The sequence below is a fragment of the Acanthopagrus latus genome, chromosome 9, assembly GCF_904848185.1.
Source record: "Acanthopagrus latus isolate v.2019 chromosome 9, fAcaLat1.1, whole genome shotgun sequence".
Taxonomy (NCBI): domain Eukaryota; kingdom Metazoa; phylum Chordata; class Actinopteri; order Spariformes; family Sparidae; genus Acanthopagrus; species Acanthopagrus latus.
Window position 1 is genome coordinate 18,234,731 of NC_051047.1, and position 10,794 is coordinate 18,245,524.

The window sequence follows — 10,794 nt, forward strand, 5'->3', positions numbered from 1 at the left end:
CTTTTTTCTTGTTTGCATAGGCATGAAAAATGACTCCAATGATCCGGCACTGAGGCTGGGAATGTAGCAAAATGGGCCTAATTGGGCTTGCAGCCTTGAGTGTACTCAGCAGGAAACAACTAATAAACCAAAGTGCCTGGTCTGAAACTTGTTCCTGTGTTGGCCTGCAGGGATAACAAAGTGTCAGACAGCACTGCGCCGTATGCCCTTAAACATAACTGTGTTTTTAATGTTGCAATTGAGCAGTGAAATGTACAACATTTGGTGGTCTGACAGCGCACACACTGTGTGCTTGTTGTTGGCGTGCAATCCATGTTTAGCCGTGCTTGAGAACATCGCCAAAGTGAATGAGCCGTATGAAAAAGACATCAGCTCCCTTCTTTGCATGAGCAGAATTCAATAGAGACCCAGTAAATATTTCAGAAAAAAAAGTTATGTACATATATATAGGGTACAGCATCCAAGATAATGGTGAAACTTCGAGCAATCAGCAACTTGGCTGCTCCAGCTTGGCATGCAAAACAGTTTTCTGTTTAATAATACAGCACACGAATAACATGAGCCTTTATATAGAGCTCCACGGTCATTCATAATTCATACTGTGATGCTAATAAGGCTTTGTGCACTCTGCTCCAAAAGGAAGAAACTAAAATCTGGTGCTAAAGTCAAGAGTGTGACACTCGCAGATCGATTGGGAAATGATCGTTTGCATCAAATGGATGTCATGGTCAGCCACTGTGATGATCTAGCGCAGTTGCATGTCCAGTAAAATTGGACATAAACTAAGAAACTGCAATGCTTCTGCACAAAGTAATTAGTATGCGTTTTCTATACGGTTGCAGTAAGTCGCTGTACCCTTTCAATGATGCGGTGTGTTTCACAACAGAGATTGTCATTGATAGACATGAGCAGTATGTGACTTTCAAGTGTTTCTCCAATTGTGCATTTCTTCTATGGTATGCAAAGATATAATATGTCACCCATTGATGTAATTGGCCACCTGTTGAAAACAAACAGGGGGCAGCATAACACTGGGGCAGTCGCTAACTGCTGCAGATGTGGCTGCTGTTCGCTAGTTAGCTTAGATAGCCAGGTGCCTGCTGGTTGTATTAGCTGGCTCTGCTTTATTTGGTGCTTGTATTTACACCATTAGCACTGAAGCTTTGGACAGCGAGGAGGAGGAGGAGTTTTTCAAGCCTGGGGCGGAGATGGTGTGGTGGGAAGCCCAGTTAGATGACTGGAATGCAGTAACGTGGTGTTTACATTTTCAGTAGACATCTACAAGGTTACAGGGTACATGTATTTGTATTTTTCTCTTTTTAAAGGTTTGAACAAAACAAAATTATGTTTGAGCCCTTCGTGCTAAGTCTTTTTTTCTTTTTTTTTTTCATAAATGGGTTGTTGAAGAAGCTGCTCTATGTTCTGGCGGCCTGGCAGTGGAGACTTCTGTATCTTTTGGCAGATGGCAGCAGGGTGAACAGACTGTGGCCGGGGTGGGTATCAAACTATTATCCTGGGCACTGTACAGGCATCTAGCTTTATTCATATTTCTGATGCTCTGTAGATGAGTAACAGTAACGTTCCAGGTGGTTTTAATCACCCACTTTAGAGCCTTCCTGTCCTGGGCCATGAACAAACAATGCCAGTTTGTTGTTTTTTTACAGTCAGGGTGCTTTCTACAGCTTCTCTGTAAATGTACCAAGAACCAAGTTTCCTGAAAAAAGTAGTGGTGTTGTGTGATGACTATAATAACTGTAGTTTCTCAGTGATAGTAATTCCAATGAACTGAAATTGTTCACCTGCTCCACCTCAGCTAAACTGATGCAGACAGGGGTGTGTTTCTCCACCTCCTCCTTTTTTAAAATCAACGAGCAACTTCTTGGCTTTGCTGACATTGAGCAGTAGATTGTCTTCTGAGCACCACTTTGCATGATTGTTCATTGCCTCCTGATATGAATGCTCATTGGTGTTTGTAACATAGCGGATGATTGTGGTATTGTCCACATACTTAACAACAGAGTAATAGATGTCTGGGAATGCAGTCATGGGTGTGCAGTGTGAACAGAAGGGGGCTGAGCACACAGCCCTGGGGGGGCTCCGGGGTTGAGCACTATTGTGGAGGCGTCTCCCATACATATCTGAAATAATCCCAAAACTGTTATTACCTCATATTCTGCTGATCATTTCAGTTCACTTCTGATTTTTTTTAAACGTAAGCTATTACATATTGCAGCTTTAAACTAAAAATGAAAACACACTGGAACCTAAATAGGTTCAGTGAATAATAACACTGCAAGAAGAAGATTACTGTAAAAGATTACAAAGGTAAAATGTTCTAGGAAGTTCAGTTCGGAAGATGGTTTAATTGATATTCATAATGAGTGGCTATTAGTCAAACTTGAATCTTCAGGGTCAGGTGCATCCTTACTGTAATTATAGCTTAACATTTTCTTGTTAATTCTGTACACTTATTGAACTTGTTGAATAATAGGTATTGAATCTTTTCATTCTCTTGTTAACACAGCTAATATGTGTAAGCATGAGTCATTTTTGGCTGTATTTAAGAGCCCGCTGTAACATTTAAAATGGCAGATGTTAAAGATCACTGTCAATAGCTGCACTGATATTTTAAAAAAAAAACATAATGCAGTCTGATTCCACCTGAAACTCCCTGGCAGCTGTTTCCAACTCATGCAGGCAGTTGGCAGCGCTCGTGTGATTCCGATCAACAGTGGTTGTTTTGCTTGGAGCAGCAGGGACAGGAATGAGAATGTGTGCGTCCCTAATTCGGAGCAGATGGAATTTAAATGGATGTGCCGTGGACTGCACGAGGTCACATTGCAAGACTCAATTGTAGTGTTTGGTTTATTCAATTAGCTGCCTCCTCTGAGTCTCACAACAACCAGGTGGGACTCTCATAATTCTATTTCAATCTACCACGGAAAACCACACCTCGGCAGAACACTGCTAATGTGTTGTGAGGAAATTAGAAGTAAAACAACACTTTCATGAACGGAATGAATGATTCTTTTTACAATGATCAGTCAAGTGAACTCATGATATTTGTTTGCTTATTAGGTTTTTTTCATGCTAAGGGGAAAGAGCCTTTCTACAGCATGGACGTGATGAATAAATTATGCAAAAACGTGAACAGCTCACCTTTAGATATTTCCACTAAAACTCCACTCTGGTCTAACCCCTAGTGCATTGAAAGCAGCAGCCTGGTCAGTGGCCCTATTCTTTTAAATTTGACACCGTAGTTTTGCCTCTAGCATCACGTCTTATAGTAGATTTCGAATGCAGTAGAATAATTAGCAAGAACAATTTCAGCCAGAGGGTGTTTGGATCGTTCAGATACTTTACCCTATAGACTGGGATTTGCATCTCACATATGACCAAAGGTCAACATTGATTTCTCTTAAGGTTATGTTACCTAAGTAAGTAAATGTACATAAATTGTGTAAGTCAAGTAAGTGTAATGCCTGAAGGTAGTTGAGCTCGATCTTAAACCTAACCTAAACCTAACCAAACCATGATTGTTTCATAAAATGTCAGTCATAATATCAGATATTATGTTTGTCAGCAAGCTTTATTTTGAAAGTCTAACTGGGTGTTGGATTTGTATAGCTGCTTAATGGGACTTCAGATTTTATATCTGAACTTGAGAACCTGTTGACTGTTCATAACAGTAGCGATGCGAATTCGTGATGGTTGCAACATTTTCTTCATTAAAAAAATATTGGTTTCAAAGTCATTTGTGATGATCTCATGCGATGAGTGAAAATAACATTTCATGAAGCAGAGAAAGAAACGGGAATTCCACTGAATGATTCATGACCAGTTACGGACATATTTTAGGACGGGACCATTTTGAATTATCTATGATATTAAAATCTCTCTCTCTCTCTCTCTCTCTCTCTCTCTCTCTCTCTCTCTCTCTCTCTGTCACTCTGTCAATCATGCACTCTCTCTGCTCTATGCTTGAAAAAGATGACCTCGTTCCAAAACAAAAAATAATAAAAATGTGAAAGTACTCATCACAAGAAAAGAAGTCAGAAACCATATATTGACATGCAGATAAATCACATGCCCCTGGTGTGTAAAGGCCCTTAATTCAAATAGTATTCTGTCACTAATATGCAGCGAATGTCCTCTTCTTTTGATTTAGAGCTCGACTGCGGACGATGATTGATTGCTGCAGTGAAACACACACATCAAGTGTTTAAGTATGAATTATGATTTTTATGGTTTTTGCGCATTATAGCCTCCCATCTAATTTCTTCATTCTAAATTCAATTGTGAAGCCCATTAACTGTAAACTTCATATTAATCCAACCATAAGATTATGAGCGATAGGAAACAGTGGGATGTCCGCTGAGAACTGTTGTGCTTAATCCATCTTTTCCATAGATCTTTTATTTTCACTGCAGTAGAAAAAAAAAATGCAACAGAGCATGACAGGCTTCTCCGAGGAGTTTACAGCCTAATCGGGAGGTCTGATCACATTAGTGATTTATTACTGGACAGAAGGTACAGTTGATAAGAAAAAGACATGTTGAAATTTTTAAACACTTGGATACTAACACTTTTTTTTTCTTATGCAGCTGTTAAGATGTGACAGTGATGTGAATAAACAATGCATTGCTGTTCATTTTTATTATTGCTCTTATTGTTGTTGTGTTTCTTGGATATTTGTTCAGCAGTTTGGTTTGACTCATTTGACTGGACGTGTCATGGATTCATGGTCATGGTTCAAGTCCTGGGAAGTTCTTTTGCAAACAATTCTTTTATCTGTCCCCCAAAAATGACAGTTTACCCCAGTTTTTTTTTTTTTTTTTTTTACAGCTGGGCACCTTGTTTCCGTTTCAGAGCTCATAAATATCAAAGTGCACTTCATTGCTTCTCTTTTTCATCTGACCTGATTCCAAGCTTAATAATAAAACAGCGCTGTCTTGCTCCTCCAAACATTTCCTACCCATAAATCTAATTAGAACAAACATCCACCATTGCTAAATTTATGCACCAGCCCCGGAGCCAGCTCCTGCATGGTAAATGCAAAGAAATATCTGGGCTGCTAATGGGGAAGGTTAGAGAGCTGAGGTCAGCAGCTTTAGTTCAACTCAGCTCTGTGTTCACTGGAAGCTGGACTGTAGCCTTTAGGGACTGTCACAGAGTGCTCAGAGAGCTGGGCACTAAGGGATTGCCCTCATTGCAGATTGAAGAAGCAGGAGAGACTCTGAGACACATCCTCTGTTGATGAGTTATGCAAAAGCTGAAATAAGCGTATGACTCGTGATATCTATTGGTGGTGGATCCTTTAAAGCATTCGACTGTCAAGTCATTATATCAGAGAGAACTTTGATGGAGGCATTGTGCTCGTATCCGTCTCATCGGGGCTTTGAGTGCACAGGCGGCAATGTGTCGACATGCTTGTGAACACAAATAAGGAACATTACTGGCATATAGGGGAGAACAGGGTATTGCCATTGGATTATTTTACTGCAAGAAAAGTGTATTTCTTTCAAACAATAGATAATATATATACCTCTGGTTGTTGTGTAACCATGAAAATTAATAAGTTATCTAACTATGAAACTTGTATTATATTTTATTCAATATTATATATTTATTTATTATATAATAATCTATATATTTCAGCAATTTCCTTCGGGATTAATAAAGTCCTTATCTTATCTTATATGTATTATATAAATATTATATAGTTCATTCATCTGTGTATTAATCGATTCATTCAAGTCACTATACAGTAAGGATTAGATTTGAAAAATAACCAAAACAAAAATAATCGGAAAAAAAAGAGTTGCTCATTTGCATACAGTCACGTTTGGGTTAGTAGTGTCCTCATTGGTCAGGTGTTGACCTGTTGACCTATGACCTGAAGGCTTGACGACGTCGAGTTGATGTTGTCATCACGTCAAAATAAGCGCGAACGGAGCTCACAGTGAGCTAAATCAGCCAACGAATATTTGCTAAAAACAGAAATGGATATCAGAAAATGGTTACATGGCGGTGCTGCTTCTTCTGCAAGGCCTCCGTCGGCTCTGCCGGCGACAGAAGAGGGAGCAAGTGTACACAGAGCCGCCACTTCTGAAGAGCAGGAGCCTGCAGCTAATGTTAGCCTGACAGAAGCAACGTTAGCCGTGACAGAAGCAACCCTGGCAACGATACGGCTGCGGCTAGCAGGAGCGCTAGCTGCCTAAGAAAAAACCATTGACAAACTCGGGACTGAACAGCCCGCTCAAGTTGTTTTACAACATAACCCAGCCAGCATTTTCAGGGGGAGGAAGCGTTCATCTGTCTCTACATGGTACCATGACCGTGACTGGCTTGAATGCAGCGTCAAAGCAGATGCAGCGTTTCGCCTTTGTTGTCGGCAGTTTAGTTGATCCAGAGAGCACCGCATTCCCTTGACGTAGTGCTGTGAAGCACATTATGGACCTGTCACAAGTGGATGTCATTGAGACACAGTTCAAAGTTGCTGAGCAGTTTTTCAGCTCGCGGAAGCAATCGGAACCGCCAGGGGTGGATTGGACTGTACAGTAACGTTACATCCTCTCAAAGTACCACACGCATCTGATGGCGGTGCCAAGTGTGCTAACTGCGTTTAAACTTGGCCGGACATTTGGTGCTTCCACGGCAATGTGCACGAATTCATTCTCTACGTTGAGAAATGTGTTTACGGACCAAAAACGCGCAATGCTTCACAAAAGGAAGGCCCAGTTGGTTCAGCTGGCCTTTGAGAGAGACTTGACCCGAAGATGCACCACCGAGTGGAAAGATACCGTTCTTCGAAGGTTTAGTGGCCGCACTCCTCGCATACAGCTCTTCTAAAGGTAGGTCGTGCTTTTAATGTACCTTTTTTGCCCGCCGTGGCATACTCGTTTATAACGCTTAAAGCTGAATGGGTTTTTGTCCTGTCTGAATTTATGCTGCATCTGGCTGTGTGATATATTACAGTTGTTTAAGTGATGCGCGATGGCTGCGCGCGTGAAAGAGAGAGAGGCTCTATGTGTGTGTGAGAGAGATTTGGGTGTTTTGGTATGACATGGATTAGCGTGTTTATTGTTGACAGAAAACTGATATTATCACGTATTTACATGGTATATTGAGTTGTTGAGTGGCAGAAAGTGACCCCCCACACTCACTGAATGCCCCCCGGTTAAATGTGCTCTGAGGCCGACTGTGGTGTTGGGTAAATAGAGCCCTCTGCCACCTTTAGATGCTGATATGTAAATCACTCAATATCAAACAGTTTTGAGATATTTTGGAACTTTATTTGAAACCAATATGTAAGAATTAGCCACCTGTGGGATTCATACTCAAAACAACTATGGAGCCGCAGTTAGAGAAGGCAACTAAATGTAACTATTTGTAGCTGCTTACAGCTAGTCATTTGGACTGCTAATCGATTACCAGTGCAGTAGATTTCTGCAGCTCAAGGATGAAAATGTGTTTTTATAACTCCATGGAAATGCAATCAAAGTTTATATCTGTCTTGCCTACCAGTTTATAACTGGGAAAAGAGTGGAATTGAGCATTTCGCAGGGCTTCCTCACAAGGAGCAAGCTGCAGCAGGAGAGTGGTGAACTGTGTTCTCTAGAGATGGACTTTATCATGCGATGTCGAGATTCACTTTCTGTCGAGATTCATTTTCTGTCGGTCAGTTCAGCAGGAAGAATGGTTCATGTCGTTTGTTCGTTCATTAAGTCGCGTTTCCGGTACAATGACTTTTAGCGGTGAATCATGTAATGAACAGTTTTGATCATGCGGTCAACATAACACTGTAGTTCTAGGCATATTCTTGGCTGTAACTTAATGATTATGTGTACTTTTAGAACAACAACACAGTTTTTTTTATTTGTAGACAGTGTCCAAGGCTCAGCATAGGATTGGCTTGCTCTCAGTCCTCTTCACCACTCATAACTAAACAGTGAACAACACAGCGACTAGCCTGTGAGAACAACAGAGCGAATGAGAGTAGGGATGTAACGGTTACCAGTGTCACGGTAAACCACGATAAAATTCCCGGTGAAGGTTACCATTACCATGGTAACTTCTGTGGTCTATAACCACGGTGTGGAAAACAAGTGAGATACTTTATCCAAGTCTCACTACGTAGGCGCAGCGTGCAACATGCGCTTGTTATATAGTGACGAAGACATGGCGGAGGGAGGACGTGACAGTAGCGGCGCTCAAGGCATTTTTCTGCCTTCAAAGAAACCAAATATGAAGTCTGGGCATATTCTGGTTATTGTAAGAATGCTCAGGGACAGCTCGTTGAGGATGGCAGCCCTATCTGCAGGAGCTGCGAGAAGTAAGTTGTTGCGAGGAGCGGCAACACATCCAATTTATGCGACTATCACTCAGCTGTTCAGCGCATGCAAGGTAAGCTAACCTTAAGCTTGGGTGCATGATGTATGTATGTCGAGTTTTTTCTTTTTTTATTTGCTGTTGTCACTAATGTAAACTGACCAGATAGTGGTAAAACTGAACAAAGCTGATCCATAATTTGACACGTTATCTGAACTGCTTATTAACTGTAGATTTCACTTTTTAAAGTCGACCTAATTATTTCCCAAATATTGATATAGAGCTGCAGTGAGGAGGATTTGAGACAAACACGTACTGGGTGGACTGAGTTAGTGAATGCAAACTGACTGAGATGAGCGTCTACCTGTGGCTCAGCAGCCATTTGACCAACCAGAACGACCGAGTCCACTGACAACAAACGAGCATGCAGACAGAGAGACAGACAGCCAATATATATAAGTCATATCAGAAATATATAGTACTTGTGGATTATTTGTAGAATAGACTATACATAAATAATAATGTAAAATGGTGAATATAACAAGTGTCTAGATAGAGATAAAAGCCAAAATAGAGTATTCATAATTCATTTAACAATAATCGTTTTTGTTTTAATCTAAAAAAGTATCCAAACTCTCTCTCACTAAAGTGATATGATCTAAATTGTGAGTTTTGTGATCTGTTGGTTGCACCCTTATTATAAAGAAACGGTGACAGTAATAATTAACGATGACATTTTCTTTTCATTTTCTTTACAGAGAGGGTCTGCTGGCCAATCGAGTGCTGTTGCCACTACATCTTATTCTACCTATTATTTGTGGCTATGAGTGGATTTCTGATGATGGTTTCTTGGTTGGAGGTGTAGACTGCAGTGTATTGTTATCATGCTGTCTTTTCTGAGGTTGCTAGAACTACATAAGCTAGCGGTCGGAAAACTCTCAAGGGGGAATCTTACTTGATGTCACGGTAGGTTAGAACATGGATTAAACTTATACCAGAATATCCCTATTAAATATTTATGTCATCAACATTGTAACTGTGAACTTGTAACAGATGACACACATCTGTCTCTGTGTCTGTGTGTGTGTGATGAGCCATCGGTTCAACCTGCCCTAACATCACTGGTATATTTTACCCACAACCTCCACCTAGATTCACACTTATGTTAAGTTTATGACCTTGTTTTGTAGCTTACACAGACTTAAGTTAACATGTATGTCTGAAACTTATCAGTGATGATAACGTTAGAAACATGATGAAATTACTTGGCATGACAACACAATTTTCTTTTTGCTCTGGCTTGCTTACCACTCTCTCCATGTGCTTCAGTCCAACATGCATTGAATTATGTTAAGTGTACTTCCTTGATTTGTGGTCACATGACTACCCATGTTTATGATTACCTGGATGTATGGGGGACGACTCATTGTACCCGCCCCGCTGGCTTGACTTACCCTTTCGTGCTTGAAGTGAAATCACATTCAGTACTTGCAAGTCGGTGATGGATAATTCAAAGCACACATCCCGACTGTTAATGATAACTAATTAATATATACATGATGAAATATAAGCATGTAGAGCTGTCCTACTTATATGTAACTCACTATACATGAACTCTACTATACTGGTCTAGTAATAATGTGTCCAGCTTGCAGCAGATTATAACATTATCGTTTGAAAATTCGTTTTACTGAAATTTCTCATTATGCATTTTTGATGTTCTTCTCATTCCTCTCGACTCAGTGCGCTGTAAAATCCATTTCCATCTATTCACCATCAAAAGGGGCTAAATGACTTTGACATGAATACATAAACAAGGGCAGAATCTCTGAATGCCCCCTGGACATCCATGCGTATAGCCGGTCATGAGGAGAGGCTCAGCTAACAGCCTGACTGGGACTCAGAGACACGTGCCAATCTTCATAGCGTAGAGAGCGCGGGACTCTGTTAGCATCATCTCACTGTGTCAGGACACATCACCCGTTTCACTCACATCATCAGAGAGGGGAAGGAATCAAGATAGTTCATATTTAATCTTGAACATTGCCACAAAAAAAAAAGGCGTAGTCTCCACTGTCATACCCTCACTGCATTTAAAAACAAAGATAAGTGAAACTTTAGAATGACACCAAATTAATGCATGTGGGCCATTTTGTACAGGAAATCAATCATAAACACATTAACACATCTATAAAAGGAATGTGCTGTTGGAATATGTGCACAGCCGCAGATGGTACACGTCATTGAACAGTGGATTTGGAACCAGAATTATATACATTATAATTAAATTATTGATTTTTGCTTGGATTTGCCATTAACCATTTTCTTTTCTTTTTTTTATATGTTCACATTTGGCCAGCTGATTTTCTCCACTGACCTTTAATTACAAAAAGCTCATGGAACTCATGGAATGCTTTCTGGGAACAAGACTTACTTGAGCAATGTAACCAATTATGTTTCTCA

The 10,794-nt window shown here is 40.4% G+C and overlaps 1 protein-coding gene across 2 annotated transcripts in view; it reads left to right on the plus strand.

Moving 5' to 3' along the window:
- The first annotated feature begins 5,902 nt into the window (after window positions 1-5,902).
- The window catches only part of ikzf2 (IKAROS family zinc finger 2), a 199,249-nt gene continuing 194,357 nt past the window's right edge, over window positions 5,903-10,794 (plus strand). For both annotated transcript variants that reach the window (XM_037110834.1, XM_037110835.1), the window contains exon 1: window positions 5,903-6,854. The gene's annotated coding sequence lies outside the window, so the exon portion shown is untranslated. The remainder of the gene's footprint in view (window positions 6,855-10,794) is intronic.